Source organism: Microcebus murinus, chromosome X (genome assembly GCF_040939455.1).
Source record: "Microcebus murinus isolate Inina chromosome X, M.murinus_Inina_mat1.0, whole genome shotgun sequence".
NCBI classification, from domain to species: Eukaryota; Metazoa; Chordata; class Mammalia; order Primates; family Cheirogaleidae; genus Microcebus; species Microcebus murinus.
The window spans coordinates 67,297,085-67,323,830 of NC_134136.1; the positions used below are offsets into that span (position 1 = coordinate 67,297,085).

Genomic DNA, 26,746 nt, shown 5'->3' on the forward strand with positions numbered 1-26,746 from the left:
TCTACCAAGTAGCTGGGACTAAAGACATACGCCACCATGCTTGGCTAATTTTTTAAATTTTTAGTGGAGACAGGGTCTCACTCTTGCTCAGGCTGGTCTTGAACTCCTGAGCTCAAGTGATCCTCCTGCCTTGGCCTCCCAGAGTACTAGGATTATAGGCATGAGCACTGTGCCTGGTCTGAATTGTAAAATATTTTTTTATTTTTATTTTTTATTTTTTTTTATTTCGGCATATTATGGGGGTACAGATTTTAAGGTTTCAATAAATGCCCATTTCCCCCCCTCCCCCAAAAAGTCTGAGTCTCCATCATGACCATCCCCCAGATGGTGCACATCTCACTCATTATGTATGTATATACCCGCCCCCTCCCCCTCCCACCTGCCCAATACCCTATTGCTGTAGTACCTATGTGTCCACTTAGGTGCTACTCAGTTAATACCAGTTTGCTGGAGAATATATCTGGTGCTTGTTTTTCCATTCTTGGGATACTTCACTTAATAGTATGGGTTCCAGCTCTAACCAGGAAAATATAAGATGTGCTATATCACCGTTGTTTCTTAGAGCTGAATAGTACTCCATGGTATACATATACCACATTTTATTAATCCATTCTTGGATTGATGCCATGCCCTTGTTTTGTCTCTGCCATTGGCTGGCTGGCTTCTTCTTTCACAATTCCAACACCTGTTGACTTGCTTGTGTCATACAGGGCTTCCTCCTGAGGTAGTTCTTTTTTCTTCATTTCTTTGCTGCCTTTGGCACTGCTAACCTCAGTCTTCCTGGGACATTCTTATTGGCCTCAGCTTCAGGTTGTCAGCCTCCTCTGGTGTCCCTGGTTCCTGAACATTCTTTCTGTGGATTCTTCCCTCTCTTCCCACCATCCCTTTAAACCTAGGATCTATTAGCAGACACCATTACTCTTTCCATTTTACAAATAAAGAAATTTAAGAACAGTGAAATTGAGAGAGACTTAACAAAGGACACACAGCCAGAAAGTGGCAGAATGGGTCCGTTTAAGTTCAAGCCATATATGACAGACCCATAGCCAACATCATACTGAATAAGGAAAGATTGAAATCATTCCCACTTAGAACTGGAACCAGACAAGGCTGCTCACTATCTCCACTTCTGTTCAACATAGTGCTGGAAGTCTTGCCTGCAGCAATCAGACAGGAAAATTGAATCAAAGGTATCCAAATAGGGGCAGAAGAGATCAAACTTTCACTGTTTGCTGATGATACGATATTGTATCTAGAAAACCCCAAGGATTCAACCAAGAAACTCCTGGAACTGATCAATGAATTTAGTAAAGTCTCAGGATACAAAATCAATACACAGAAATCAGAGGCATTCATATACGCCAACAACAATCTAATTGAGAACCAAATCAAAGACTCAATTCCCTTCACAATAGCAACAAAGAAATTAAAGTACCTAGGAATATATTTAACCAAAGAGGTAAAAGACCTCTACAGGGAGAACTATAAAACACTGAGGAAGAAAATAGCAGAGGATGTAAACAGATGGAAATCCATACCATGCTCGTGGATCGGCAGACTCAATATCATCAAAATGTCTATACTACCCAAACTGATCTACAGATTCAATGCAATACCTATGAAAATCCCATCAGCATTCTTCACAGATATAGAAAAAATAATTTTACGCTTCGTATGGAACCAAAGAAGACCCCGAATATCAAGAGCAATTCTAGGCAACAAAAACAAAATGGGAGGCATTAATATGCCAGATATCAAACTATACTACAAAGCTGTAGTAATTAAATCAATATGGTATTGGCACAAAAACAGGAATATTGACGAGTGGAACAGATGTGAGAATCCTGATATAAAACCATCCTCATAAAGCCATCTAATCTTTGACAAAGCAGACAAAAACATATGCTGGGGAAAAGAATCCCTCTTCAATAAATGGTGCTGGGAAAACTGGATAGCCACCTGTAGAAGGCTAAAACAGGACCCACACCTTTCACCTCTCACAAAAACCAACTCACGCTGGATAACAGACTTAAACCTAAGATATGAAACTATTAGAACTCTAGAGGAAAAAGTTGGAAACACTCTCCTAGACATCGGCCTGGGCAAAGAGTTTATGAAGAAGTCCCCAAAGGCAATCACAGCAGCAACAAAAATAAATAAATGGGACATGATCAAACTACAAAGCTTCTGCACAGCCAAAGAAATAGTCATGAAAGCAAACAGACAACCTACAGAATGGGAGAAAATTTGTGCATCCTATGCATCCGATAAGGGACTGATAACTAGAATATACTTAGAACCCATGAAAATGAGGAAGAAAAAATCAAATAACCCCATTAAAAAGTGGGCAAAGGACTTGAACAGAAATTTTTCTAAAGTGGACAGAAGAATGGCCAACAAACATATGAAGAAATGCTCAACATCTCTAATCATCAGGGAAATGCAAATCAAAACCACAATGAGATATCACTTAACCCCAGTGAGAATGGCCTTTATCAAAAAATCTCCAAACAATAAATGCTGGCGTGGTTGCGGAGACAGAGGAACACTCCTACACTGCTGGTGGGACTGCAAACTAGTTCAACCTCTGTGGAATTCAATATGGAGATACCTTAAAGTGATACAAGTGAATCTACCATTTGATCCAGCAATCCCATTGCTGGGCATCTACCCAAGTGATCCAGTGACACTCTACAAAAAAGACACCTGCACTTGAATGTTTATAGCAGCACAATTCATAATTGCAAGGCTGTGGAAACAGCCCAAGTGCCCATCAATCCAAGAATGGATTAATAAAATGTGGTATATGTATATCATGGAGTACTATTCAGCTCTAAGAAACAATGGTGATATAGCACATCTTATATTTTCCTGGTTAGAGCTGGAACCCATACTACTAAGTGAAGTATCCCAAGAATGGAAAAACAAGCACCAGATATATTCTCCAGCAAACTGGTATTAACTGAGTAGCACCTAAGTGGACACATAGGTGCTACAGTAATAGGGTATTGGGCAGGTCGAGGGGGGAGGGGGGCCGGTATATACATACATAATGAGTGAGATGTGCACCATCTGGGGGATGGTCATGATGGAGACTCAGACTTTTGGGGGGAGGGGGGGAAATAGGCATTTATTGAAACCTTAAAATCTCTACCCCCATAATATGCCAAAATAAAAAAAAATGCTAGAGAAATATAATTTACCTATGAAAGAATCAATTATTTATCATTGGTGAAAAGAATTTTATCTTCAAAATGCTAGAGAAAAATAATTTCAAGAATGAGGATTAGATTAAAGTATTTTTAGACATGTGTAGACTAATCGAATTTAGAGGTCAGAGATGCACACTCAAGGAACTCTTAAGAGGTATACTTAGAAAGAAGAAAGGGCAGGTTTAGGATACAAAAACAGTGGTACAAACAGAAATAGATACTATATTGATATATGTAATTAATTGGATATAAAATTTCTTTTTGATGTTTAAGAAAACAAACATCTAATAGATAACAGATAAAATACATAATATTAGGGCGTTGAGCTTGTAGTTATAACATGCAAGGTCTCTGTCAAATTCAGTAAGTAAATAAAAATTCTAAATAATTTTAGATGTGTTAGAAAGAGGAATAATTTTACATATCCTTAAAATATTAGGGATAACCAGTAAACAACTAAAAGTATTTATCTATCACTTTAAAATCTGCAGAGAAAAAATATAGAGAACATTATAAATCTAAATGAAAGCAGAAAAGGAAAAAAATGAAGCAAAGAAAATGATGCTAAACAAAAAGCATGAAATAAGATGAGAGAAAAATTTCTAAAAATCTCAGCAATCACCATAAATATGAACAGACTAAATTCAGCATATAGAAGAAGAGAATATAAAATTATTTATGAAACAAAGTCCAGCTATATGTTGATACATACCTAAAAACAAACCAACAGAACAATGAAGTTAAAGAAATATAATAAATAAATCCCATGTAAAGTCTGGCCAAAAAAGTCTAGTGGGACAATAATAATATCAAACAAAGTAGAATTTGAGAGAAAAAGCATTAATAAAGATAAAGAGGAACATTACATTAAATACATTAACTAGATATAATAATCATGGACTTGAATGCTCCTAACTTGTACACTTCTAACTTTGAAATATATAAACAAAACCTGGCAGATACACAGGGGGAATTTAACAAATCCACAATTATAGTGGGAGATTTTTAGCACACTTCTCTTCAAAATGGAAAGATCACTTGGAGTAAATGTCTGGGAGAGAATTCAAAATTACTCAGCATATGAAGAACCAGAAAAATTCCCCACTCTTATGGAAAAGATAATCAATGAATGCCAAATGTGAAGATGATGCACTTGTTGAAATTATCTGACAAAGACTTTTTTTTTTTTTTGAGACAGAGTCTCACCTTGTTGCCCAGTCTATCATGAGTGCCGTGGCTTCAGTCTAGCTCACAGCAACCTCAAACTCCTGGGCTCAAGCAATCCTTCTGCCTCAGCCTCCCGAGTAGCTGGGACTACAGGCATACGCCACCATGCCCAGCTAATTTTTTTCTATATATATTAGTTGGCCAATTAATTTCTTTCTATTTATAGTAGAGACGGGGTCTCACTCTTGCTCAGGCTGGTTTCGAACTCCTGACATCAAGCAATCTGCCCGCCTTGGCCTCCCAGAGTGCTAGGATTACAGGCGTGAGACACCGCGCTCGGCCTATATGTTTTTAATAAGAAAAATTATAAAAGGACACAAAATGTGTTCTTATTAAAAAAATATATATCTTTGTCTAATTCATGGGTTATTTAAAGATTGAATCAAAATAAGTTCAGAAAGAAAATGAAAATAAAATTCCACTTGTAAGAAAAAAAATGTAAAAAGGCAATGAATATAGAAATATATTTTTGGTAAGAAAGGTTAAACAGAAAAAATAATGTAAAGAAAGGATCTTACGTGGAATTTTTTGTGCTAAAATGACTGGATATTTAGGAAAAGGGAATGTTAGGACAAAATGAAAAGTTTTAAGGTATGTTTTGTAGATAGCATATGGTACGTGCAGGTTCGGATAAAGTTTATGAAAGGGAATTTATTAAGGAATTTTGTATGCGGTCCAGTTGGCTACAAATAAAAATATTTTTTTTGCTAAAACAAAGATTTCTGTAGATATTAATTTACTCTTAATGAAATGACATGATGTACTCATTTTGATAGGATTACAGGAATGAGCCACCATGCCTGGCCTGACAAAGACTTTAAAGTAGCTATCAAATGCTCTAACAAGTATGGGCAAATGATTTTGAAGTAAATAGAAAGATAAAAATTCTCACCAAAGAAATAGAAGATATAAAGAAGAAACAAGTGGACATTTTAGATCTGAAAAAATACAATAATTCAAGAAAAACTCACTGCATGAACTCAAAAGTAGAATGGACATGACAGAGAAGAGAGTCAATAACCTTGAAGAAAAAATCAACAGGAATAATCTAATATGAACAAAAGAGAGAAAAAATATTTTAAAAAATGAATGGGGCTTCAGGAACCTATAGAACAATACTGAAAAGTCTAAGATTCATGTAATTATAATTCCAGAAGGAGAGGAGAAAGAGTGCAGGGAAGAAAACACATTGAAGAAATAGTGAATAAAATTTTTCCAAATATGGTGAACAATATAAACCTAGAGATTGTAAAAGTTCAGAGAACCTCTAGTACTGTCCATAAAAGAAAAAAATGATAAATTAGACTTCATCAAAGTTAAAAATGTTGTCTCTGAGAAAGACGCTGTTATATCCTAGGAGAAAATATGTCTCAGTCAAATATCTAATAAAGAACTTATAGCCAGAATATATAAAGAACCCTCAAAATTAATAAGGAAATAAATGAGCTAATTTAATAAAAAGGGCAAAAGATTTGGAGAGAAACTTTACAAAAGAAGATGTAAATATGGCAAAATAAGGACATGAAGAGATGCTCATCATTAGTCATTGCATGCTAAAACCGCAGAGGGACACCATGACATGTACATGACAATACATAGCTAAGATTTAAAAAATATTGATGATACAAAGCATTAGTGGGAATGTAGAGGAACTGGGAATCTCATATGCTCTTGGTGGAGAAATAATCACCTTGGAGAAAAGTTTGACAGTTTCTTAAAAAGTTAACCATATACCTCATGTGTTCCAGCTATTCCACTCCTCGCTATTTCCCTATGAGAAAAGAAAGCATAGATCCATACAAAGACTTGTGCATGAATGTTTATGGCAACTTTCTTTGTAATAGCTAAAAACTGAAAGCAACTCAAATGTCTATCAACAGGTGAATGAATAAACAAATAGTAGTGTATGGATAAAAAAATTGTGGAATATTAGTCAGCAATAAAAAGAACATAGATGAGATTATCAATGGATATGTTTCCTATTTTAAATGAAGTGATGGTTTACCAGACATATATGTATGTTGAAAGTTATCAAATTGCATACTTTAAATGTGTGGTTTATTGTAAGTCAATTATGCTTCAATAAAGCTGTTTAAAACAAAAATGAAAACATAACAGAAATCCCAGAGGCTAGGGCCAAATTATGAGGAATTTTAGACAATAAAATGTCTCCCTTCCATGTCACAATTACTATAGTTGTTACTTGAATTCACACACTCATATATATATATATATATATATATATATATATATATATATATAGCCATTTTTATCAAAATATAATCCACATACCATACAATTTGACCATTTAATGTACAATTAACCTTTTAATGTGCATAATTCAATGACTTTTAGTGTATACACTGAGTCGTGAAGTATATTTTTAACACCCCCTCCTCAATAGAATAAATTTTTATTAATACACACGAATTAAAGCAAATAATTATAATCAGAAAGAAAACAGTGTAAATTTTTTATTATAGAACATTTTATATATAATTATAGTAAAAATCATAAGAAAATTTTTAAAAATTTAAAACACATAAAAAGTACAAAGTAGGCAACTACTAAAGTATACAACTGGTATAAAATTTATTTTGTTTTTTATGTAGTATTAAATAATGAACAATTAAAGAATATATTGCATGCTAAAGATATTGCTCAAATTCAGTAAAATGTTTTATTTACTAATGTACTAAAAATTCCACTATCCCTCTCAAATTTTACTCCCCAAATTTAACACTTTTTTCACTGATTTAGACATCAATAAAAGCAAGTGATTACATAGAATTACAGAGCTAACTCCAGTTGTTCTTTTTCTTTATAATCAATGTGATACAATTTTTTAAAATTTCAAAATATTAAAGGGGTATAAATGTTTTAGGTTACATGGATCATTTTTGTAATGCTTGAGTCCTGGCTATAAGTGTGCCCGTCACCAAAATAGTATTCATAGTACCCATTAGGTTGGTTTATTCCCCTCTCCTCATCCTCCCTTCCCCCTGGTGACTTTCCACTGAGTTTTTCTTCCCCTCTGTGTACTTCTGTGCTCATCGGTCAGTTCCAATTTAATAGTGAGTACATGTGGTGTTAGTTTTTCCATTCTTGTGATACTTCACTTAGAAGAATGGTCTCCAGTTGCATTCAGATTGTTGCAAAAGGTATTAATTCACCTTTTTATGGCTGAATAGTACTCCATGGTATACATACACCACATTTTATTAATTCACTCATGAATTGATAGGCACTTGGGTTGATTCCACATCTTTGCAATTGTGAATTGTGCTATAATAAACATTTACCGGTGTCTGTCTGATAAAATAACTTTTCTTCCATTGGGTCAATAAATACCCAGTAGTGGAGCTGCTGGATTGAATCGTAAGTCTACTTTTGGTTCTTTGAGGAATTTTCATACTGTTTTCCACAGAAGTTGTACTAAATTGCAGTCTCACCAACAGCGTATACGCATTCCTTTCTCTCTGCATCCATGTCAGCATCTATTGTTTTTGGACTTTTTAATAAAAGCCATTCTAACTGGGGTAAGGTGATATCTCATTATGGTTTTAATTTGCATTTTACTGATGATTACTGATGCTGAGCATTTTTTTCATATGTTTATGGGCCATTTGTCTTTCTTCCTTTTTTTTTTCCTTTGGAGACAGAGTCTTACTCTTACTCAATGCGACCTCAAAGTCCTGGGCTCAAGTGATCCTCATGCCTCAGCCTCTCGAGTAGCTGGCACTATAGGCATGTGCCACCATGCCTGGTTAATTTTTTTCTATTTTTAGAAGAGACAGGATCTCGCCCTTGCATGGGCTGGGCTCAAACTCCTGAGCTTGAGTGAGCCTCCTGCCTTGGTCTCCCAGAGTGCCAGGATAGCAGGCATGAGCCACCACATCAGCCTGTCTTTATGCTTTTTAGAAGCATCTGTTGATGTCTTTTGCCCACTTTTTTTTACTTCAGCATATTACGGGGGTACAAATGTTAAGGTTACATATATTGCCCATGCCTCCCCTCGAGTCAGAGCTTCAAGCGTGACCATCCCCCAAACATTGCACGTCTCACCCATTATGTTTGTATATAGAGTTGTTGTTTTCTTTTCTTGCTCATTTGCTTGAATTCTTTGTAAATTCTGGTTATTATTTCATTATTGGATGTGTAGCTTGTGAATGTTTTCTCCCATTCTGTAGGTTGTCTATTTGCTCTGTTGATTGTTTCCTTAGCTGTGCAGAAGCCTTTTTAGTTTAATCGAATCCCCCATTTATTAATTTTTGTTGCCATGATTTCCTCTGGGGTCTTTTTCATAAATTCTTTGCCTATGCTGGTATCCAAAAGAGTTTTTCTTACATTTTCCACTTTGAATTAATTTTTGTGAGTGGTGAGAGCTAGGTGGCCTGTTTCATTCTACTGCGTGTGGCTATCTAATTTTCTCAGCACCATTTATTGAATAGAGCTTTTTTTCCTCAGTGTACATTGTTGTCTGCTTTGTCAAAGATCAGTTGGCTATAGGTAGGTGGATTTATGTCTGGGCTCTCTCTGTTCCATTGGTCTATGTCTCTATTTTTGTATGAATACCATGACGTTTTGGTTACTATAGGTTGTAGTATAGTTTGAAGTTTGGGAATGTGAAGTCTCCAGATATGTTCTTTTGGCTTAAAATTGCTTTGGCTATTCAGGCTTTTTTCTGGTTCCAAAGAAAGTGTAGAATTATGTTTTCTAGATCCGTGAAATATGACTTTGGTAACTAGGTGGGGATTGTATTGAATTTTTAATCACTTTGGGTAATATGGACATTTTAACAATGTTGATTCTACCTATCCATGAGCATGATATGTTTTTCCATGTTTTTGTCCTCTGCTGTTTCTTTCCTCAGAGTTTCATAGTTCTCCTTGTAGGATCTTTCAACTCCTTGGTTAAGTATATTCCTACGCCGGGCGCAGTGGCTCACGCCTGTAATTCTAGCACTCTGGGAGGCTGAGGCGGGTGGATCGTTTGAGCTCAGGAGTTCGAAACCAACCTGAGCAAGAGCGAGACCCCGTCTCTACTATAAATAGAAAGAAATTAATTGGCCAACTAATATATATATAGAAAAAATTAGCCGGGCATGGTGGCGCATGCCTGTAGTCCCAGCTACTTGGGAGGCTGAGGCAGGAGGATTGCTTGAGCCCATGAGTTTGAGGTTGCTGTGAGCTAGGCTGACGCCATGGCACTCACTCTAGCCTGGGCAACAAAGCGAGACTCTGTCTCAAAAAAAAAAAAAAAAAGTATATTCCTACGTATTTTATTTTCTTTGTAGCTATTGTGAATGGTATTGAGTCTTTGATTCTCGGCTTGACTATTATTACTAATAGTACATAGAAATGCTACTGATTTGTGTACATTGATTTTGTATCCTGAGATTTTGCTGAATTTATTTATCAATTCCAGGAGACTCTTGGGGGAATCTTGGGTTTTTCTAGCTACAAGATCATATTGTCAGCAAAGAGTGATATTTGACCTCCTCTTTCCCAATTTGGATACCCTTAATTTCTTTCTCTTTCCTGATTGCTCTGGCTAGGACTTCCAGTACTATGTTGAATAGAAGTGGTGACAGTGGGCACACTTGCTTTGTTCTAGATCTTAGAGGGAATGCTTTCAACTTTTCCCTATTTAGTATGATGTTGGCTGTGGGTTTGTCATATGTGGCTTTTATAATTCTGAGATATATTCTTTCTATGCCTAATTTGTTGAGGGTTTTTATCATGAAAAGGTGTTGGATTTTGTTGAATGCTTTTTCTACATCTAGTGAGATGATCATATGGTCTTTGTTTTTGCTTTTGTTTATGTGGTGAATCATGTATATTGATTTACATATGTTGAAACATACTTGCATCCCTGAGATGAAGCCCATTTGTCCCTGGTGAAATATTTTTTTAATGTGCTGCTGAATTTGGTTTGCTAGACCTTTATTTTTATTTTATTTTGTTTTTTTTATTTTTAGTGTTTTTTTCTCTTTTTTTTTTATTTCAGCATATTATGGGGGTACAAATTTTAAGGTTTCAAAAAATGTCCTTTCCTCCCTCCCCTCACAAGTCTGAGATTCCAGTGTGACCATCCCCAAAATGGTGCACATCTCACTCATTATGTAAGTGTGTACCCACTACACTCCCCCCTCCCACCTGCCCAATACCCAATTACTGTAGTACCTATGTGTCCATTTAGGTGCTGCTCAGTTAATACCAGTTTGCTGGTGAGAATATGTGGTGTTTGTTTTTCCATTCTTGGGATACTTCACTTAGTAGTATGGGTTCCAGCTCTAACCAGGAAAATATAAGATGTGCTATATTACTATTGTTCCTTAGAGCTGAATAGTACTCCATGGTATATATATACCACATTTTATTAATCCATTCTTGGATTGATGGGCACTTGGGCTGTTTCCACAGCATTGCGATTATGAATTGTGCTGATATAAACATTTGGGTGCAGGTGTCTTTTTTATAGAGTGTCATTGGATCTTTTGGGTAGATGCCCAGCAATGGGATTGCTGGATCAAATGGTAGATCCACTTGTATGGCTTTAAGGTATCTCCATATTGCTTTCCACAGAGGTTGAACTAGTTTGCAGTCCCACCAGCAGTGTAGGAGTGTTCCTCTCTCTCCGCATCCACGCCAGCATTTATTGTTTGGAGATTTTTTGATAAAGGCCATTCTCACTGGGGTTAAGTGATATCTCATTGTGGTTTTGATTTGCATTTCCCTGATGATTAGAGATGTTGAGCATTTTTTCATGTTTGTTGGCCATTCTTCTGTCTTCTTTAGAAAAGTTTCTGTTCAAGACCTTTGCCCATTTTTAATAGGGTTATTTGATTTTTTCTTGCTGATTTTCGTGAGTTCTAAGTATATTATCAGCCCCTTATCGGATGCATAGGATGCAAAAATTTTCTCCCATTCTGTAGGTTGTCTGTTTACTTTCATGACTATTTCTTTGGCTGTGCAGAAGCTTTGTAGTTTGATCATGTCCCATTTATTTATTTTTGTTGCTGCTGTGATTGCCTTTGGGGACTTCTTCATAAACTCTTTGCCTAGGCCAATGTCTAGGAGAGTGTTTCGAACATTTACCTCTAGAATTCTAATAGTTTCATACCTTAGGTTTAAGTCTGTTATCCAATGTGAGTTGATTTTTGTGAGCGGTGAGAGGTGTGGGTCCTTCTTTAGCCTTCTACAAGTGGCTATCCAGTTTTCCCAGCACCATTTATTGAAAAGGGATTCTTTTCCCCGGCGTATGTTTTTGTCAGCTTTGTCAAAGATTAGATGGCTATGAGGATGGTTTTATATCAGGATTCTCAGATCTGTTCCACTGGTCAATATTCCTATTTTGTGCCAATATCAGATTGATTTAATTACTACAGCTTTGTAGTATAGTTTGATATCTGGCATATTAATACTTCCCATTTTGTTTTTGTTGCCTGGAATTGCTTTTGATATTCGGGATCCTCTTTGATTACATACCAAGCGTAAAATTATGTTTTCTATATCTGCGAAGAATGTTGATGGAAATTTAATAGGTACTGCATTAAATCTGCAGATAAGTTTGGGTAGTATAGACATTTTAATGATGTTGAGTCTGCCGACCCATGAGCATGCTATGGATTTCCATCTGTTTACATCCTCTGCTATTTCCTTCCTCAGTGTTTCATAGTTCTCCCTGTAGAAGTCTTTTACCTCCTTGGTTAAGTATATTCCTAGGTACTGTCTTTTCTTTGTTGCTATTGTGAATGGAATTGAGTCTTTGCTTTGGTTCTCAATTTGATTGTTTTTGGCATATATGAATGCCTCTGATTTCTGCATATTGATTTTGTATCCTGAGACTTTACTAAATTCATTGATCAGTTCCAGGAGTTTCTTGGTTGAATCTTTGGGGTTTTCTAGATACAATATCATATCATCAGCAAACAGTGAAAGTTTGATCTCTTCTGCTCCTATTTGGATACCTTTAATTCCACTTTCCTGTCTGATTGGTGTAGCCAGAATTTCCAGCACTATGTTGAATAGAAGTGAGATAGTGGGTAGCCTTGTCTGGTTCCAGTTCTAAGTGGGAATACTTTCAATTTTTCCCCATTCAGTATGATGTTGGCTATGGGTCTGTTATATATGGCTTGTATCATTTTTAGATATGTTCATTCTATGCCTATTTTATTAAGTGTTCATATCATGAAGGGGTGTTGAATTTTGTCAAAAGCTTTTTCTGCATCTATTGAAAGAATCATGTGGTCTTTGTTTTTGCTTCTGTTTATGTGGTGAATTGCATTTATAGATTTACATATGTTGAACCATCCCTGCATCCCTGGGATGAAGCCCACTTGGTCGTGGTGGATTATTTTTTTGATAAGTGTCTGAATTCGGTTAGCTAAGATTTTGTTGAAAATTTTTGCATCTATATTCATTAGGGATATTGGTCTATAGTTTTCTTTTTTTGTTGCATCCTTTCCTGGTTTTGGTATCAGAGTAATATTCACTTCATAAAAGGTGTCGGGGAGGTTTTTCGTTCTTTTCAATATTGTGGAATAGTTTCTGCAAGATAGGTACTAATTCTTCTTTGTAAGTGTGGTAAAATTCGGGTGTGAAAGCATCTGTACCAGGACTTTTCTTTTTAGGGAGATTTCTAATTGTCATTTCTATTTCAGCTCTTGAGATTGGTCTGTTCAGGAAATCTATTTATTGCTGGTTGAGTCTAGGGAGGCTGTGTGTTTTTAGAAATTTGTCCATTTCCTCCACATTTTCCAGTTTGTGTGCATAAAGATTTTTGTAGTATTCATAAATTATATCTTGTATTTTCTTGGGATCAGTTGTGATATCTCCTTTTTTGTTCCTGATGGAGCTTATTAGAGATTTCTCTTTTCTGCTTTTCATTAGCCTAGCCAATGGCGTATCGATTTTGTTTATTTTTTCAAAGAACCAACTTTTTGTTTTATTAATCTCCTGAATAGCTTCCCTGTTTTCAATTTCATTTAGTTCTGATTTGATCTTATTTATTTCACTTCTTCTGCTGGGTTTGGGGTTGGTCTGTTCTTATTTTTCCGTTTCTTTGAGTCATTTCATTAGATTGTCTATTTGTGATCTTTTTGACTTTTGGTTATGGGCATTTATGGAGATGAACTTTCCTCTCAGAACTGCTTTAACTGTGTCCCAGAGGAGTTGAGAACTTGTCTCTCCATTGTCGTTTGCTTTATAGAATTTTTTTATTTCCATCTTGATTTCTTCATTTATGAAGTAATCATTTAGTAGGAGGTTGTTTAATTTCCACGTTTTTGTGTAGAAATGTGAGTTTTTGTTGCAGTTGATTTCTATTTTTATTCCACTGTGATCTGAGAAGGTACATGGTATGATTTCTATTTTTTTAAATTTCTTGAGGTTTACTTTGTGTCCTAGGATATGGTCAATCTTAGAGAATGTCCCGTGAGCTGATGAGAAGAGCATATATTCAGTGGATTTTCGGTGGAATGTCCTGTAAATGTCAGTCAGACACAATTGTTCTAGAGTTTTGTTTAAGTTCATTATTTCTTTATTAATTTTCTGTTTGGAGGATCTCTCTTGTGCCGTCGGTGGGGTGTTGAAATCTCCAGTGATTTGCTTAGCTCCAGTAAGGTTTGCTTTATGAATCTGGGTGCACCTAAGTTGGGTGCATATATATTCAAATTGTTATCTCTTCTTGTTGAACTGTGCCCTTCACCATTATATAATGACCATCTTTGTGTTTCACTACTTTTGTTCATTTAAAAACTAAATGGTCTGAAATTAGAACTTCCATGCCAGCCTTCTTTTGGCTTCCACTTGCTTGGAATACTGATCTCCACCCTTTTATTTTTAGTCTATATGCATCCTTGTGGGTTAGATGTGTTTCCTGAAGACAGCATATACTTGGCCTGTATTTTCTTATCCATTTAGCCAGCCTATGTCTCTTGAGTGGAGTTTAAGCCATTCACATTTATTGAGAGAACTGATAGGTAAGGTAGATTACTGATCATTCTGTTGGGTTGGATGTTGTTGCTTTGATTTCTCTCTTGAACCCTTGTAATATCTGGCCTTTAATCTTTGGGTTTTGGTTGTTTTTATATTCGTGAGTTTTTATTATGGTGTTCCATGTGTAACACTGTTTTGAGTAGTTCTTGTAGGGCTGGTCTTGTCTTGGTGAATTTTCTGAGACTTTGCTTGTCTGAGAATGTCTTAATTTCTCCTTCATATATGAAGCTTAGTTTTGCAGGGAATAAGATTCTAGGCTGGGCGTTGTTTTGTTTTAAGAGAGTGACAATGGGTCCCCATTCCCTCCTTGCATGTATTGTTTCAGTTGAGAAATCTGGAGTTATTCAGATGGGTTTTCCTTTATATGTAACTTCTTTCCCGCACCAAACAGCTTGTAGGAGGGTCTCTTTTGTTGACATTTTGGTCAGTCTGATGACTACATTGCGTGGTGTTTTCCTGTTTGTATTGTATCTCCCAGGAGTCCTTTGGCCTCTTGTATTTCTAATTCTAGGTTACTGGTTAGACCTGGGAAGTTTTCCCCAATTATTCCTTCAAAAACTTGTCTAATCCTTGGGTTTTTTCTCCCTCCTTCTCCGGAATCCAGTGGACCCGCAGGTTATTTTTCTTCGTATAATCCCACAATTCTTATAAGCTTTAATCGTGTCTCTTATTTTTCTGCTCTAACTCTGTGATTAACTTATTTGATTTGAATGAGTTGTCTTCCAGTTCTGAGATTCTTTCTTCTGTTCGGTCCACCCTATTTTTGAGGCTTTCCATTCTGTTTTGAATTTCCCTGAATAAATTCTTCATGTCGAGGATGTCTGATTGATTCTTCTTTAAGATGTTGATCTCCTTAATGAATCTTTCTTCCAATTCTTGTATCTTCTTTGTGGTTTCTTTGTGTTGGTTATCCATTTTTTTCTTGCATTTCATTGAGCTTTTTTACAGTACAATTTTGGAATTCTTCTTTTGTCATTTTAGTGTTTTGGGTTTGTTCAGACTCCATTTCTTGAGAGCTGGTGTATCTCCTTGTTTATCCTTTTATGAGAGTTCCCCGTTGCTCCTCTGCAGATTCTCAATGCTGTCCTTGTAGTGGGGAGATTCACTTGCATGTAGGAGACCAAGATCTGTGTCTCCTTCTCTGGGAGCAGGAGTCCGGAGAGTTACCTCTACTCCACCATTTTTTTTCTCCTCTCGCTAGTACTTTATTGATGATTTTTGCATCCACATTCATAAGGGATATTTGTCTGTAGTTTTCTTTTCTTGTTGTGTCCTTTCCTGGCTTTGGTATCAAGGCGATACTGGCCTTATAGAATGAATTGATGAGGGTTCCCTCCTTCTCAATATTATGAAATAATTTCTGTATTGTTGGTACCATTTCTTCTTTGTAGATCTGATAGAATTCAGCTTTGAATCCATCTGCTGCAGGGCTTTGTTTTCTTGGGAGGTTTTTTATTACGGATTCGATCTCACTGATCATTATTGGACTGTTCAGGAGATCTATTTCTTATTGGTTCAGTCTCAGGAGGTTGTATGTTTCCAGAAACTTGTCAATTTCCTCTTTTTTTTCTAGTTTATGCATGTAGAGATTTACATAGTGTTCATGGATGATGATTCCTATTTCTGTGGTATCAGTTTAATATCACCTTTTTCATTTCTGGTTGAGCTTATTTCGGTCCTTTCTCTTCTGTTCTTGCTTAATCTAGCAAGAAGTCTTTCAATTTTGTTTATCTTTTCAAAGAACCAACTTTTTGTTTTGTTAATCCTTTGTATTGCTTTTTTTTCTGCAATTCATTTAGTCTGCTCTCACCTTCATTATTTCTTTTCTTTTGCTGACTTTGGGTTTGATTTGCTCTTCCTTTTCTAGTTCTTTGAAGTGTGACATTAGGTTATCAATTTGTGATCTTTCTGTCTTTTTAATGTAGGCATTTAAACCTTTGAATTTTCCCATGAGAAATGCTTTTGCTGTGTCCCAAAGCTTTTGATAGCTCATGGTCCCTTTGTCTTTCAGTGCAAAGATTAAATTTTCATCTTAATTTCATTCTTGACCCAATTAATCATTCAGCAGAAGGTTGTTTAATTTCCATGATTTTGTGTAGCTTTGAGTGTTTCTCTTGTGATTGATTTCTAGTTTTTTTCTGCTGTGGCCTGAGAAGATCCATGGTATGATTTTAATTTTTTGAATTTGTTGAGACCGTTTTGTCTAAGATATGATAATCTTGGAGAATGCCCCATATGCTGCTGAGCAGAATGTGTATTCTGTAGTTTTGGGGTAGAATGTTCTGTAAATGTCTGTTAGATCCATTTGATTTGGAGTTTGGTTTAAGACCTTCCCCTTCCCCTTCCCCTTCCCCTTCCCCTCCCTCCCTCCCTCCCTCCCTCCCTCCCTCCCTCCCTCCCTTCCTTCCTTCCTTCCTTCCTTCCTTCCTTCCTTCCTTCCTTCCTTCCTTCCTTTCTCTTTCTTCTTTTCTCCTTCCTTCCTTCCTTCCTTCCTTCCTTCCTTCCTTCCTTCCTTCCTTCCTTCCTTCCTTCCTCTTTCTTCTTTTCTCCTTCCTTTCTTCCTTCCTTCTTTCAAAGAGTCTCCCTCTGTTGCCCAGGCTAGAGTGTCATGGTGTCAGCCTAGCTCACAGCAACCTCAAACTCCTGGGCTCAAGGGATGTTCTTCCCTCAGCTTCCCAAGTAGCTGGGACTACGGGTGCACACCATCACACCTGGCTTATTTTTTCTGTTTTTAGTAGAGACAGGGTCTCACTCTTGCTCAGGTTGATATTGAACTCCTGAGCTCAAGCAATCCTCCCACTTTAGCCTCCCAGAGTGCTAGGATTACAGGCGTGAGCCACCATGCCTAGTTATTTATTTTCTGATTAGATGATTTATCAAGCTCTGACAGTGGGGCATTGTGGTCTCTGGCAGTTACGATGGTACAACTTATTTCTTTGCTTAGCTCTAGTAAGATTTGCTTTATATACCTGGGAGCTCCTTTAGTTCACACATGTATATTTAGGATTGTTATGGCTTCTTTTTGGATAGCTCCCTTTACCATTATACAGTGACCCTCTATCTTTCTTTACCTTTCTTGGCTTAAAGTCAATTTTATCTAATATGAGAATGACTAAGCCACGTGCTCTCTTGTGATTTCCATTAACATGGAATATATTTTTCCATCTTTTTACAATGAGTCTGTATGTGTCCTTGTGGCTTAGATATGTTGCCTGGAGAAATCAGATACTTGGGTTGTGTTTTTTCATGTGTTTGGCCAGACTATGTCTTTTGAGAAGGGCATTTAGTCTGTTCACATTGATTGACAGCATGGACATGTGGGACATTGGTCTGCTCATCCTATTGAATTGTCCCTTATTGGTTTGTTTTGCCTCTTGTTGTATTGTTTTATAGGAGTTGTATGTTTTGGGTTTTTATTTTTAGGTGAATTTATACTGGTGGTTATTTGTTGTGTTGGTTTGTGTATAGTGCTATTCTGAGTATTTTGTGCACAGCAGGTTTTGTCATGACAAATTCCCTGTGTTTGCTTCTCTGGAAAGAGCTTAATTTCTCTGTGTATTCTGAAACTTAGTTTTTCTGGTAGTTGTTCAATTTAAGTCGATTGAAGATGAGGCCCCAGTCCCTTCTAGCTTGTAAGGTTTCTGCTGAGAAGTCTGCAGTTAGCCTGATGGGTTTTCCTTTGTAAATTATATGATGCTTTTGTACTGCTGCTTGCAGAAGTTTCTCCTTCATTTTGATTTTGGACAGGTTTATTACTATGTGTCTTGGAGATGTCCTGTTTGCTATGAATCTTCCCAGTGTTCAATGTCCATTTTGTATCTGTATGTCTGAATATCTAGTGATGTCTGGGAAGTTTTCTTCAATAATTTCCTCAATAGGCTTTCTATGCTTTTGGCTCTTTCTTCTTCACCCTCAAGGATACCTATGATTTAAATGTTAGTATGATATGTGTAGTCCCATATCACTCTCAATGATTGCTCAGACTTTTTTATACTCTTCTTTGCTTATTTGAATCACTGGGTTATCTTGAGAGCCTTGTCTTCAAGCTCTGAGATTCTTTCTTCTCCTTGGTTTATCCTGTTGTTAAAGCTTTCAACTGCATTTTGAAGTTCCTTGAATGACTCTTTCATTTCTTTAAGTTCTATTAATATTATATTATTCCTTGTGTTGTCTAGCTCTCTAGTATATTTTTATTTTTTTATTCATTGATTTCCTGAAATATTTTTTGGCTTCCTTTTGTTGGTTTTCAACTTTATCTTCAATTTTGGTCATCTTATTTGCCATCCATATTCTGAATTCCATTTCTGTCATTTCAGCAATTTCCTTATGGGTGGAGTCCACTACTGTAGCTCCGTTGTGTTCTCTTGGGGGTGTCAAACTATTTTGTTTTTTTCATGTTGTCAGGGTTCTTTTGCTGGCTTCTTCACATGTGGCTTCTCTTCTCTAGGCTCAGGGTTTATGGGTATGCAGGGCACCTGTTCTTTGCTGGGGACTCTCTCCAACCAAGTCTAGGAGTGACGGCTGCTCAGGGCTGGGGTTCCTGAGTGAAAGGTGGGCACTTAGGTATGTTTTACCTACCTAGTAGTAGTGGTAGGGACTAATTTGTGGGATTTTGGGGTCCAGGCATAATTCTGGAATCTCAGGGGTGGAGTTGTGCGCCTAGCAGGGATCCAGGAGCTACAGGGGCAGAGCCACAGCCTCAGGCACAATGAGAGCTTCAGAGCTGGCTCTGACAACTTTTGGGGTGGACTATCCTTATGGGGGGCCTGTTCCACCAGTGTGGGGATTGCTGCTGCTCAGTCATGCAGGCAGGAGTGGCCCAGGTTCTGTTTAGATGGGCTGGAGCTTCTGGTCCACCAAGGTTCTCCCCCAACACCTAGGGCACATTGAAGCAGTCATATGAGTCTTCCCAAGTTGTGCTGGAGGCTCCCACTCTCTTTGGCTTCCACACAGAAGAGAAGGCTTGCTCAGCACAGGGGAGTATCTGTTCCCTCCCCAGCCTGGTGGGGGTGATGCTAGGGTTACTGCTGCATGGCTGGGTCCTGAGCTGACCTGGCTCTGTGCACCAGAGAGATTAGGATATTGTCAGTTTCAGAATCCTGGTATTGGCAGGCACCAGATCTCTGCTGCACCTGCTGTCTGGTGGAATGTCTCTGCATGGACTCTGAATAGCTTTCTTATCAGCCCAGAGGTCTGCAGTAGAAGAGGGAGAGCTCTCACAGATCAAGCTGCCTGTAAATTTTGTTTCTCTCATAATAAACAGTGTCCCCTCAGGTTGCCTCTATCCTACTGTCTTTACCTTTTCCCAGCAGTGTGAATTATGTTGGGTCCCCCAGCTTAATCTTCAAGATGGTTGGTGGTACTTGTGAATAAGAATCAGACATGTCCTGTTTAACTGAGTTGGTAGGTGCTGTGATGAGCTATAGAGTTATTCTCCCTGCCAGTGGTTGATGCTTACGTGAAATAGCCAACTGCTGAGAAGTTCTTTTGTGCCTGTGGTAAGCTCCAATCCTTTAGGTGGAGCACTGGAGCTCCCCAGGTTTTGGGAGGGGCCCCATAGCTTCCAGGGGACTGCTTGATCTCCACAAAAGCAGAGGTGGATGGAGGAGTGAAGCAGAGCATCGTTAGGTTGTGAGAGCCTGGAAGGCTTTGCAAAGCCTTTGCAGGGCTCAAAGGTTGCTTTCCTGGCTGCTAGGGGGAGCCACTGGGAGGAAAGTCAGGGCAGGCTCTCCAGACCAGGAGGGCTGTTTGTGGAGGGTCTAAATGCTAAGTTGCTGTGGTGCTGGGCTGGTATCTTCCCTGCTGGAGGACTCACCCTAATAGAATAGTGCAGCTTTCCTGTGGGAAGGGGTGGATACTCTCTCAGCTCGCCAAGTTTCAGAACTCCATGGCATTCTCCCATCAGTTCTGTCCACATGGGCTCCTTCACCACCCAAGTTCATCTCTCAAACCTCCACCTGTTGTTTGTGTCTGACCTGCTAGTGTGCATCTCTGTGAAATGCCGGCAGGCAAGGAGATCCCAGATTGGGCTCCCTGGGTCCACTGCAGGTCCTCAAGGGAAGAGGCATGGACCCTACTCTCTATGGAGACCTCAGCCTGAAGAATGTGCCTGCTGAAGAGAGGTGGCCACTTGACAAATTGGCTCAAAGTGCTCTCCCAGTTACAATGGGTGGGGGAGGGGCCAGAGCTCCTGGTCAGCCTGAGCACCTGAATGTATCACGCTTGGTTCCTACGGCTCCCAGGGCTAGGCTTTTTCTTGCCAGATGACCTACCCTAATCCAACAGGGTGGTTTTTCTGTCGGGAGTATGGGCTCTCTCCCACATTGCCATGTCTTGGAACCCCACAGTATTCTCCTGTCAGTTCTGTCACCGTGGGTTACCTTGTCACCCAAGTCCAGCTCTCAGACCTCTCCCCTGTGTCTCCCAGCAACCCATTTGAGTATTTGGGGGATGGGGTCCAGCCTGCTTATCTGACCCAGTGGCTTACAATTTCACAAAATGCTAGCTCCCAGATCGGGCACCCGGGGTCCACTGCAGGTACCCAAGGGGAAAGGTGTGGGTTCTACTCTCCATGGAAACCTCATCCTGTAGCATGCACCTTCTGGGGAGAAGTGGCCACTGGCCAAATTCTCAGCTAAAACTGCTTTTCTGGTTGCAGTGAATTGGGTAGGGTGGGGAAGGACAAGTATCTGACTGGAAGGAAGTCAGCTCTCCAGCCTCTTGGGTCACTCTCCTTGGAGGGGAACCTCACATGGAATGTCCAAGCTTTGGGATCATGTAAGTTCTCCATGTTTGCCACCATGTCTGGGATTGTGGAGGTGGAAAATCCTGTGTCTGGGATCAGCTATTTAACAAGGATTTATCCAAATTAACTTCCTTGTAGGATAAAATGGTTATTAAAACGTATGTGTTAAAAATCACCTAATTTGAACTCTACATCTATTTTATTAAAACTTAATGTTAACCATAGGAAGTTTTTAGAACTTAGACCAAAAGAGGATATTTTGGGGATAAAACTTTAGAACTGCTTGGGTCTGGTGGTAATAAAAATAAGACTGACTTTTCTGGATTTTACTATTTTATATTAAAATCCTCTGTAGACAAAATTTTTCTTTTCTTTCTTTCTTTTTTTTTTTTTTTTTTGAGGCAGTCTCACTTTGTACTTTGTTGCCCAGGCTAGAGTGAGTACCGTGGCGTCAGCCTGGCTCACAGCAACCTCAATCTCCTGGGCTCAGCTATCCTACTGCCTCAGCCTCCCGAGTAGCTGGGACTACAGGCATGCGTCACCATGCCCGGCTAATTTTTTCTATATATATATTTTTAGTTGGTCAATTAATTTCTTTCTATTTTTGGTAGAGACAGGGTCTCGCTCAGGCTGGTTTCGAACTCCTGACCTTGAGCAATCTGCCCACCTCGGCCTCCCAAAGTGCTAGGATTACAGGCATGAGCCACAAAATTTTTCTTTATTGCCTACAGGTGATCAGACCATGCCCACTACCCCATGCTTGGTAGGCCACGGGTCTGCCCCAAGCTTCTTAATAAGAAAGTGGCCTGATCAATGTTGGGTCTGTGGCCTCCAACTCCATTATTTGTCTTTAAGGGTGCTAGCAGTGAGTCTTAACAGGCTGAAATTTTTGGTCCTCCTGAAGGCCTTTCATTGCTTACAGCATAGGATGTTTACATATACCACTATGACATAGGTGACCTGAAGGTGATTTTGTCGTCTACCTTTGGGAGGGGAATATCATTGTCACATGTCACCCATCAAACTCTCTTTCCATCTGGATTATGGAAATTTAGACGTTGACATTGCTCCCACCCCCTTCACCCCAAATATATGTAGAAAAAAACAAAACCCCTTTTCTTCTTGCCTGTGAGACAAAATGTTGAAGAAATTTGTCTTCATTTCTCAGTCCTCACCAGGTCCTTATCCTCCAGTGGCTGACCATATACCTGCTGGTCTGGCCCCTAGCCCTGCAGGTCCCCACTTCCCTCCCTTGTTGCTTCTTTTCTTCCTTAACCCCCTCCTTACCACAGACACATATACACATTTTTTTTTCACATGTTGCCTGATTTTATTAATATCTGTACCCTGGGGGTCTCAGATTTACCCTGTCAGTCTCAGATTTGTCCTCTATGTGATTGATGATTTCTCCACAGCTGCCTCTGGGGATGCTGTAGCTAGTTCTAAGTTTCTGGTCCAGGCTCTGCATTTACTGGCTGCACAGGCTGTTACATGGAATGGTTGGATTCTCCAGTGTCTTTTGTTCTTGCTCTTGTTATTTTTATTCTTATTCAGCTTGTGGAAACAGATAAATATTGTTGGCCTTATTGCTCTACTAGGTTTCCTTGAACAGGAAGGGGACAATCGAAGAGATTTTTTTCTCGAATTTCTTTGAAGGTTTTTTTTACCCTTCATGGCCTGCTTCTGTACCTGGAAGAAGAACAGAGTAAGCCAGAAGGGCATTGGCTTGGGAGAAGAGAAAGGGCTTGTATAGGAAGGGGAGCTTCCTGAGAGTAGGGGTGCTGGCTGGGAGAGGGGTTTGTGTTAGGCAAGGACAAGCTGAGAGTCTTGGGGGGGCATCTAAGGGGAAAAGAGGAGGAACATGGGTAGGGTTATCTGACCTGGCCACTGCCTTTGGTCTTGCGTTGACAGCGGGTCTTCCTTTCTTTCTTCCCTTTGGTTTTTGGGTTTGGCTGTTTCGTGCTGCTTGTAACTGGTTGTTCCATACTTGTGTTAGGTTCCTCTGGTGTACAGGTCTCTTTAACCATATTTAAGCCTCCCAATGGTTTACTGCAGGCTCCCACTGTCCTTATATATGCCTTTGCCTGGGTAATGAGGAGCTCCACCCTTCAACTTTGTTTGGTCGTCAAGGAGCTCCTCCCAGCCAATGGTAGCCCTGGAGTGGCTTGGACATCACAAAGCACCTCTCCTGACACATCCATGGTGGTGGTGGGGATGCTGGGGTGGTCAAGATCCTATGATTGGAGAAAGGCATGTTTCCTCAATACTACCTAAAGATCCATTTCAAAATGATCTACTGCCCCCTTCATGTCCCCATGTTCAATTCTGGTGGGTCACATGGCAGGGAGAAGGTATTTCCTCCAAGACATTCCTCACAGCCACCTCTATTCAGTGGTTCATTCTATTCTTTGCCACTCTTACCATGACCTTCTATTTTGAATGTCTTATCTAAAATTCCTCCAAGGTAAAGTGACCTTATTTAACTATCAATGGAAATATAAATCATTCCACTTCTCTCCAACAAATTTCCATTTTGTGTCTGTTTTGGTATGGTCCATGGACTAAGAAAGTTTTCTTTTTTACATTTTTAAATGCGTGAGAAAAAAAAAACACAAAGCCGAACGTTTTGTGATGTGAAAATTATGTGAAATTGAAATTTCAGTGTCCATAAAGCTTTATTAGAACACAGATACACTCATTTAATAGAGTGCAGTCTATGGCTGAGTTTGCACTACAACAGACTTGAATAGTTATGACAGAGAATGTACAGCCTGCAAAACATAAAATATTTACTATCTGACCCCTTAGGGAAAATTTTTGTCAACTCCTGCTCTATTTTGTTTCATTGATCTATTTGCCTATCCTTATGCCAAAACCACACTGTAATTGATTATGATTACTATAATTCTATAATAAAACATAAAATCAAGTAGTACAGCTCATCCAACTTTCCACTTGTTTTACAAGACCATTTCAGCTATTCTAGCCCCTTCACACATTCATATAAATTTTATAATCAGCTTTCCTATTAAAATTAAAGCCTGCTATGATTTCATTGTGATGGTGTAGAATTTATAAATCAATATAGGGAGAAGCAAACTCTTAACAAATATTGAGACTTTCAAACTGTGACATGTTATGTCTTTTCATTTATTTAGGTCTTTATCTATGTAATGTTTTATAATTTTCAGTTTGCTTAAGATTGATGTTATTTTTTCCTTCAGTATTTGGTAGTATTCACTAGTGAAGCTATCCACTCCTGGAACTTTCTTTGTAAGAAAGTTTTATGTTTTGAATTAATATTGGTGTTTGCACTATTCAAAATTCCAGTCTTGTGTTAGTTCTGATAAATTGTTTTTCAAAGACTTTTTCCATTTCTTTTAAATGGTCAAATTTCTTAGCATGAAATTATACATAATATTCCATCAAATATTTTTTAAATATCTGTAGCGTGTATTGTCATGCCACTCCTATAATTTCTGGAATTGGTAACTTATGTTTTGTGTCATTTATTTCCTTGATTAATTTTAACTGGGCTTTTATCAATTTCATTAATCTTTAAAAAACTACTTTGAGCTTTCTTGATTTTCTCTATCATTTTATCTTTTTTACTTCAGTGATTTCTACTTATCTTTATTATTTTTTTTTCTGTTTAATATGAATTTAATTTTCTCTTCCTTTTCTAGCTCCTTAGGTGGAATCACATATCATTCACTAAAAATAATTATTCTTTTCTAATTTAAAAATAAATTTATTTTATTTTATTATTAATAATAAATTAAATAATAAAATAATAAATTAATAATAATTTATTTTATTAATTTTATTAAATTTTCCACATAGGAATACTTTAGCTGAATCTCACATAATTTGATATCTTGTGTTTTCTTATGCAGTTTGATTTACCTGCTAACATCACTTGTAATTTCTTTTTAAACCATGAGTTATGTAGAAATATATTCCTAATTTACAAGTATTGGGGGATTTTCTGGGTATGTTTTTGTTATTGATTTCTAATTTAATCCCTTCGTGGTCAGATAATATATTTTGGTTTTTTAATTTTTTTTTATTTTGGCATATTATGGGGGTACAGATTTTAAGGTTTCAATAAATGCCTATTTCCCCCCCTCCCCCCAAAAGTCTGAGTCTCCATCATAACCATCCCCCAGATGGTGCACATCTCACTCATTATGTATGTATATACCCACCCCCCTCCCCCCTCCCCCCTCCCACCTCCCCAATACCCTATTACTGTAGTACCTATGTGTCCACTTAGGTGCTACTCAGTTAATACCAGTTTTCTGGAGAATATATCTGGTGCTTGTTTTTCCATTCTTGGGATACTTCACTTAGTAGTATGGGTTGCAGCTCTAACCAGGAAAATATAAGATGTGCTATATCACCGTTGTTACTTAGAGCTGAATAGTACTCCATGGTATACATATACCACATTGTATTAATCCATTCTTGGATTGATGGGCACTTGGGCTGTTTCCACAGCCTTGCAATTATGAATTGTGCTGCTATAAACATTCGAGTGCAGGTGTCTTTTTTGTAGAGTGTCACTGGATCATTTGGGTAGATGCCCAGCAATGGGATTGCTGGATCAAATGGTAGATTCACTTGTATGGCTTTAAGGTATCTCCATATTGCTTTCCACAGAGGTTGAACTAGTTTGCAGTCCCACCAGCAGTGTAGGAGTGTTCCTCTCTCTCCGCAACCACGCCAGCATTTATTGTTTGGAGATTTTTTGATAAAGGCCATTCTCACTGGGGTTAAGTGATATCTCATTGTGGTTTTTTTTTTTTTTTTAATTTTTTTTTTATTTTGGGATACTATGGGGGTACAGATTTTAAGGTTACAATAAATGCCCATTTCCCCCCCTCCCCCCAAAAATCTGAGTCTCCATCATGACCATCCCCCAGATGGTGCACATCTCACTCACTATGTATGTATATACCCGCCCCCCTCCCCCCTCCCACCTGCCCAATACCCTATTACTGTAGCACCTATGTGTCCACTTAGGTGCTACTCAGTTAATACCAGTTTGCTGGAGAATATATCTGGTGCTTGTTTTTCCATTCTTGGGATACTTCACTTAGTAGTATGGGTTCCAGCTCTAACCAGGAAAATATAAGATGTGCTATATCACCATTGTTTCTAAGAGCTGAATAGTACTCCATGGTGTACATATACCACATTTTATTAATCCATTCTTGGATTGATGGGCACTTGGGCTGTTTCCACAGCCTTGCAATTATGAATTGTGCTGCTATAAAAATTCGAGTGCAGGTGTCTTTTTTGTAGAGTGTCACTGGATCATTTGGGTAGATGCCCAGCAATGGGATTGCTGGATCAAATGGTAGATTCACTTGTATGGCTTTAAGGTATCTCCATATTGCTTTCCACAGAGGTTGAACTAGTTTGCAGTCCCACCAGCAGTGTAGGAGTGTTCCTCTGTCTCCGCAACCACGCCAGCATTTATTGTTTGGAGATTTTTTGATAAAGGCCATTCTCACTGGGGTTAAGTGATATCTCATTGTGGTTTTGATTTGCATTTC

The 26,746-nt window shown here is 38.3% G+C and overlaps 1 long non-coding RNA gene across 1 annotated transcript; it reads right to left on the minus strand.

The window, feature by feature from the left end:
* Window positions 1–22,490: 22,490 nt before the first annotated feature.
* LOC142865883 (uncharacterized) lies at window positions 22,491–23,306 on the minus strand. The gene is made up of 2 exons (XR_012915968.1): window positions 23,066–23,306; window positions 22,491–22,874 (listed from the first exon to the last, which is right to left on the minus strand). It is a non-coding gene; the product is annotated as an uncharacterized LOC142865883 (long non-coding RNA).
* Between the last annotated feature and the right edge of the window lie 3,440 nt (window positions 23,307–26,746).